The sequence below is a fragment of the Cicer arietinum genome, chromosome 5 (genome assembly GCF_000331145.2).
Source record: "Cicer arietinum cultivar CDC Frontier isolate Library 1 chromosome 5, Cicar.CDCFrontier_v2.0, whole genome shotgun sequence".
Lineage (NCBI taxonomy): Eukaryota > Viridiplantae > Streptophyta > Magnoliopsida > Fabales > Fabaceae > Cicer > Cicer arietinum.
The window spans coordinates 58,735,706-58,742,395 of NC_021164.2; the positions used below are offsets into that span (position 1 = coordinate 58,735,706).

At 30.7% G+C, this 6,690-nt stretch overlaps 2 long non-coding RNA genes across 2 annotated transcripts; both read right to left on the reverse strand.

The window, feature by feature from the left end:
* Positions 1 to 588: 588 nt before the first annotated feature.
* LOC140920569 (uncharacterized) lies at positions 589 to 843 on the reverse strand. The gene is made up of 2 exons (XR_012163267.1): positions 703 to 843; positions 589 to 663 (listed from the first exon to the last, which is right to left on the reverse strand). It is a non-coding gene; the product is annotated as an uncharacterized lncRNA (long non-coding RNA).
* Positions 844 to 5,978: 5,135 nt separating this feature from the next.
* Positions 5,979 to 6,233, reverse strand: LOC140920572 (uncharacterized). The gene is made up of 2 exons (XR_012163277.1): positions 6,093 to 6,233; positions 5,979 to 6,053 (listed from the first exon to the last, which is right to left on the reverse strand). It is a non-coding gene; the product is annotated as an uncharacterized lncRNA (long non-coding RNA).
* Between the last annotated feature and the right edge of the window lie 457 nt (positions 6,234 to 6,690).

Consider the following 6,690-nt stretch of genomic DNA (forward strand, 5'->3'; position numbering starts at 1 on the left):
TTACATCATATTTTTTGGTTTGTATTTTACATTTTATTTTCATCAAATAAATACAAATACCATTATATGTTGAAAAATAAATTGACAATCAAGGTACAATGAGTCAAACAATTATCATATATAATAAGTTATCATACCAATTTTACAAAATATTTAAAAAAATTAAATTAGATGATTGTGATAAATATGATTTTCCCTCATTTTAATTTTCTTAATTATATTCAATTATTATAAATCAATAAAATAATATTATAAAATAACTATATTTATAATACATAAAAAATTACTTATAAAACTTATAAAATTATAAAATTATTTATAATAAATTTATATTATTATTTAAAAATATATCTTTTATATTTGAGGCTTGTTATAATAGAATAATATTTATGTATTTAGCATAAACCCTTGTATTTCGAGTAGTTACACATTGTTTTAGTAAAAAAGATTTAGATTATTTAAGTTAGGTGCTTAAGAAATATGTAAATCTCCGTTATCAATTTAATTTTATAAAATATATTGACATGTGTATTTTTTTTTGGTAACATTGAATTGAATAATATTTGAATTTTTTGTGTGTGGGGATCATTTGCATCTCTAGCGGACTCTACAACTGCACTCTCTCTCACTTTTGCTTACAAGTTACACAGTCTTCCTTTCTCCCTCCTTCAGATTCACGAATCACGACAAACGCGCGGCTGCCTCACTCTGCCTCCAGTCCAGATCGCTCCTCTGCTCGCTGCGGTCCTGCGGCCTCCTCTGCCTAACTGCCTCTGTGGCCGTTCGTCCTCTCTACTGCCTCCGTGTCCGTTCGTCCTCTCTGTTCGCCGCAACCTCATCTGTCTCCAGATCGCGTTGCTGCTTTGTTCAAAAGGTTCAGATTTCTATTTTGTTAGTGCTGATTGTTGTTAGTTATTGTTGATTTTTGTTAGTTAGTGTTTATTTTTGTTAGTTAGTTTTGATTTGGAATTCTGTTAGTTTGAATTGTCGCTCCTCTGTTCGTTAGTTTTGATAGTTCGCTCCCCTGACTCAGTTTTGATTTCAATTTTTCTTAGTTCGTCGCCTCCGTGGCAGTTTTGAGTTCTTTATTTTGTTGAGTTTTTACCTATCCTAACAATTTAACATATACGGCAGTACCCGATATTTTTGTGGAATTCTACTTTTTGCTTATGTTGTTCAGTTAGCATGAAATTTAAAGCTTATTTTGTTAGTTTTGAGTTTGGAGCTTTGATTTGGATTTTGGAATTTTGATTTGGAGTTTAGTGCTGATTTTTGTTTAGAGTTTTTTTTTGTTGCACATAAAGTGTTTGATTTTATGTCCATGTAAAGTGTTTGAGTTTTTTTGTTGCACATAAGGTGTTTGATTTTATGTCCAAAGTGTTTGAGTTTTTTTGTTGCACATAAGGTGTTTGATTTTATGTCCAAAGTGTTTGAGTTTTTTTGTTGCACATAAGGTGTTTGATTTTATGTCCAAAGTGTTTGAGTTTTTTTGTTGCACATAAGGTGTTTGATTTTATGTCCAAAGTGTTTGAGTTTTTTTGTTGCACATAAGGTGTTTGATTTTATGTCCAAAGTGTTTGAGTTTTTTTGTTGCACATAAGGTGTTTGATTTTATGTCCAAAGTGTTTGAGTTTTTTTGTTGCACATAAGGTGTTTGATTTTATGTCCAAAGTGTTTGAGTTTTTTTGTTGCACATAAGGTGTTTGATTTTATGTCCAAAGTGTTTGAGTTTTTTTGTTGCACATAAGGTGTTTGATTTTATGTCCAAAGTGTTTGAGTTTTTTTGTTGCACATAAGGTGTTTGATTTTATGTCCAAAGTGTTTGAGTTTTTTTGTTGCACATAAGGTGTTTGATTTTATGTCCAAAGTGTTTGAGTTTTTTTGTTGCACATAAGGTGTTTGATTTTATGTCCAAAGTGTTTGAGTTTTTTTGTTGCACATAAGGTGTTTGATTTTATGTCCAAAGTGTTTGAGTTTTTTTGTTGCACATAAGGTGTTTGATTTTATGTCCAAAGTGTTTGAGTTTTTTTGTTGCACATAAGGTGTTTGATTTTATGTCCAAAGTGTTTGAGTTTTTTTGTTGCACATAAGGTGTTTGATTTTATGTCCAAAGTGTTTGAGTTTTTTTGTTGCACATAAGGTGTTTGATTTTATGTCCAAAGTGTTTGAGTTTTTTTGTTGCACATAAGGTGTTTGATTTTATGTCCAAAGTGTTTGAGTTTTTTTGTTGCACATAAGGTGTTTGATTTTATGTCCAAAGTGTTTGAGTTTTTTTGTTGCACATAAGGTGTTTGATTTTATGTCCAAAGTGTTTGAGTTTTTTTGTTGCACATAAGGTGTTTGATTTTATGTCCAAAGTGTTTGAGTTTTTTTGTTGCACATAAGGTGTTTGATTTTATGTCCAAAGTGTTTGAGTTTTTTTGTTGCACATAAGGTGTTTGATTTTATGTCCAAAGTGTTTGAGTTTTTTTGTTGCACATAAGGTGTTTGATTTTATGTCCAAAGTGTTTGAGTTTTTTTGTTGCACATAAGGTGTTTGATTTTATGTCCAAAGTGTTTGAGTTTTTTTGTTGCACATAAGGTGTTTGATTTTATGTCCAAAGTGTTTGAGTTTTTTTGTTGCACATAAGGTGTTTGATTTTATGTCCAAAGTGTTTGAGTTTTTTTGTTGCACATAAGGTGTTTGATTTTATGTCCAAAGTGTTTGAGTTTTTTTGTTGCACATAAGGTGTTTGATTTTATGTCCAAAGTGTTTGAGTTTTTTTGTTGCACATAAGGTGTTTGATTTTATGTCCAAAGTGTTTGAGTTTTTTTGTTGCACATAAGGTGTTTGATTTTATGTCCAAAGTGTTTGAGTTTTTTTGTTGCACATAAGGTGTTTGATTTTATGTCCAAAGTGTTTGAGTTTTTTTGTTGCACATAAGGTGTTTGATTTTATGTCCAAAGTGTTTGAGTTTTTTTGTTGCACATAAGGTGTTTGATTTTATGTCCAAAGTGTTTGAGTTTTTTTGTTGCACATAAGGTGTTTGATTTTATGTCCAAAGTGTTTGAGTTTTTTTGTTGCACATAAGGTGTTTGATTTTATGTCCAAAGTGTTTGAGTTTTTTTGTTGCACATAAGGTGTTTGATTTTATGTCCAAAGTGTTTGAGTTTTTTTGTTGCACATAAGGTGTTTGATTTTATGTCCAAAGTGTTTGAGTTTTTTTGTTGCACATAAGGTGTTTGATTTTATGTCCAAAGTGTTTGAGTTTTTTTGTTGCACATAAGGTGTTTGATTTTATGTCCAAAGTGTTTGAGTTTTTTTGTTGCACATAAGGTGTTTGATTTTATGTCCAAAGTGTTTGAGTTTTTTTGTTGCACATAAGGTGTTTGATTTTATGTCCAAAGTGTTTGAGTTTTTTTGTTGCACATAAGGTGTTTGATTTTATGTCCAAAGTGTTTGAGTTTTTTTGTTGCACATAAGGTGTTTGATTTTATGTCCAAAGTGTTTGAGTTTTTTTGTTGCACATAAGGTGTTTGATTTTATGTCCAAAGTGTTTGAGTTTTTTTGTTGCACATAAGGTGTTTGATTTTATGTCCAAAGTGTTTGAGTTTTTTTGTTGCACATAAGGTGTTTGATTTTATGTCCAAAGTGTTTGAGTTTTTTTGTTGCACATAAGGTGTTTGATTTTATGTCCAAAGTGTTTGAGTTTTTTTGTTGCACATAAGGTGTTTGATTTTATGTCCAAAGTGTTTGAGTTTTTTTGTTGCACATAAGGTGTTTGATTTTATGTCCAAAGTGTTTGAGTTTTTTTGTTGCACATAAGGTGTTTGATTTTATGTCCAAAGTGTTTGAGTTTTTTTGTTGCACATAAGGTGTTTGATTTTATGTCCAAAGTGTTTGAGTTTTTTTGTTGCACATAAGGTGTTTGATTTTATGTCCAAAGTGTTTGAGTTTTTTTGTTGCACATAAGGTGTTTGATTTTATGTCCAAAGTGTTTGAGTTTTTTTGTTGCACATAAGGTGTTTGATTTTATGTCCAAAGTGTTTGAGTTTTTTTGTTGCACATAAGGTGTTTGATTTTATGTCCAAAGTGTTTGAGTTTTTTTGTTGCACATAAGGTGTTTGATTTTATGTCCAAAGTGTTTGAGTTTTTTTGTTGCACATAAGGTGTTTGATTTTATGTCCAAAGTGTTTGAGTTTTTTTGTTGCACATAAGGTGTTTGATTTTATGTCCAAAGTGTTTGAGTTTTTTTGTTGCACATAAGGTGTTTGATTTTATGTCCAAAGTGTTTGAGTTTTTTTGTTGCACATAAGGTGTTTGATTTTATGTCCAAAGTGTTTGAGTTTTTTTGTTGCACATAAGGTGTTTGATTTTATGTCCAAAGTGTTTGAGTTTTTTTGTTGCACATAAGGTGTTTGATTTTATGTCCAAAGTGTTTGAGTTTTTTTGTTGCACATAAGGTGTTTGATTTTATGTCCAAAGTGTTTGAGTTTTTTTGTTGCACATAAGGTGTTTGATTTTATGTCCAAAGTGTTTGAGTTTTTTTGTTGCACATAAGGTGTTTGATTTTATGTCCAAAGTGTTTGAGTTTTTTTGTTGCACATAAGGTGTTTGATTTTATGTCCAAAGTGTTTGAGTTTTTTTGTTGCACATAAGGTGTTTGATTTTATGTCCAAAGTGTTTGAGTTTTTTTGTTGCACATAAGGTGTTTGATTTTATGTCCAAAGTGTTTGAGTTTTTTTGTTGCACATAAGGTGTTTGATTTTATGTCCAAAGTGTTTGAGTTTTTTTGTTGCACATAAGGTGTTTGATTTTATGTCCAAAGTGTTTGAGTTTTTTTGTTGCACATAAGGTGTTTGATTTTATGTCCAAAGTGTTTGAGTTTTTTTGTTGCACATAAGGTGTTTGATTTTATGTCCAAAGTGTTTGAGTTTTTTTGTTGCACATAAGGTGTTTGATTTTATGTCCAAAGTGTTTGAGTTTTTTTGTTGCACATAAGGTGTTTGATTTTATGTCCAAAGTGTTTGAGTTTTTTTGTTGCACATAAGGTGTTTGATTTTATGTCCAAAGTGTTTGAGTTTTTTTGTTGCACATAAGGTGTTTGATTTTATGTCCAAAGTGTTTGAGTTTTTTTGTTGCACATAAGGTGTTTGATTTTATGTCCAAAGTGTTTGAGTTTTTTTGTTGCACATAAGGTGTTTGATTTTATGTCCAAAGTGTTTGAGTTTTTTTGTTGCACATAAGGTGTTTGATTTTATGTCCAAAGTGTTTGAGTTTTTTTGTTGCACATAAGGTGTTTGATTTTATGTCCAAAGTGTTTGAGTTTTTTTGTTGCACATAAGGTGTTTGATTTTATGTCCAAAGTGTTTGAGTTTTTTTGTTGCACATAAGGTGTTTGATTTTATGTCCAAAGTGTTTGAGTTTTTTTGTTGCACATAAGGTGTTTGATTTTATGTCCAAAGTGTTTGAGTTTTTTTGTTGCACATAAGGTGTTTGATTTTATGTCCAAAGTGTTTGAGTTTTTTTGTTGCACATAAGGTGTTTGATTTTATGTCCAAAGTGTAAAAAATTAAATTAGATGATTGTGATAAATATGATTTTCCCTCATTTTAATTTTCTTAATTATATTCAATTATTATAAATCAATAAAATAATATTATAAAATAACTATATTTATAATACATAAAAAATTACTTATAAAACTTATAAAATTATAAAATTATTTATAATAAATTTATATTATTATTTAAAAATATATCTTTTATATTTGAGGCTTGTTATAATAGAATAATATTTATGTATTTAGCATAAACCCTTGTATTTCGAGTAGTTACACATTGTTTTAGTAAAAAAGATTTAGATTATTTAAGTTAGGTGCTTAAGAAATATGTAAATCTCCGTTATCAATTTAATTTTATAAAATATATTGACATGTGTATTTTTTTTTGGTAACATTGAATTGAATAATATTTGAATTTTTTGTGTGTGGGGATCATTTGCATCTCTAGCGGACTCTACAACTGCACTCTCTCTCACTTTTGCTTACAAGTTACACAGTCTTCCTTTCTCCCTCCTTCAGATTCACGAATCACGACAAACGCGCGGCTGCCTCACTCTGCCTCCAGTCCAGATCGCTCCTCTGCTCGCTGCGGTCCTGCGGCCTCCTCTGCCTAACTGCCTCTGTGGCCGTTCGTCCTCTCTACTGCCTCCGTGTCCGTTCGTCCTCTCTGTTCGCCGCAACCTCATCTGTCTCCAGATCGCGTTGCTGCTTTGTTCAAAAGGTTCAGATTTCTATTTTGTTAGTGCTGATTGTTGTTAGTTATTGTTGATTTTTGTTAGTTAGTGTTTATTTTTGTTAGTTAGTTTTGATTTGGAATTCTGTTAGTTTGAATTGTCGCTCCTCTGTTCGTTAGTTTTGATAGTTCGCTCCCCTGACTCAGTTTTGATTTCAATTTTTCTTAGTTCGTCGCCTCCGTGGCAGTTTTGAGTTCTTTATTTTGTTGAGTTTTTACCTATCCTAACAATTTAACATATACGGCAGTACCCGATATTTTTGTGGAATTCTACTTTTTGCTTATGTTGTTCAGTTAGCATGAAATTTAAAGCTTATTTTGTTAGTTTTGAGTTTGGAGCTTTGATTTGGATTTTGGAATTTTGATTTGGAGTTTAGTGCTGATTTTTGTTTAGAGTTTTTTTTTGTTGCACAT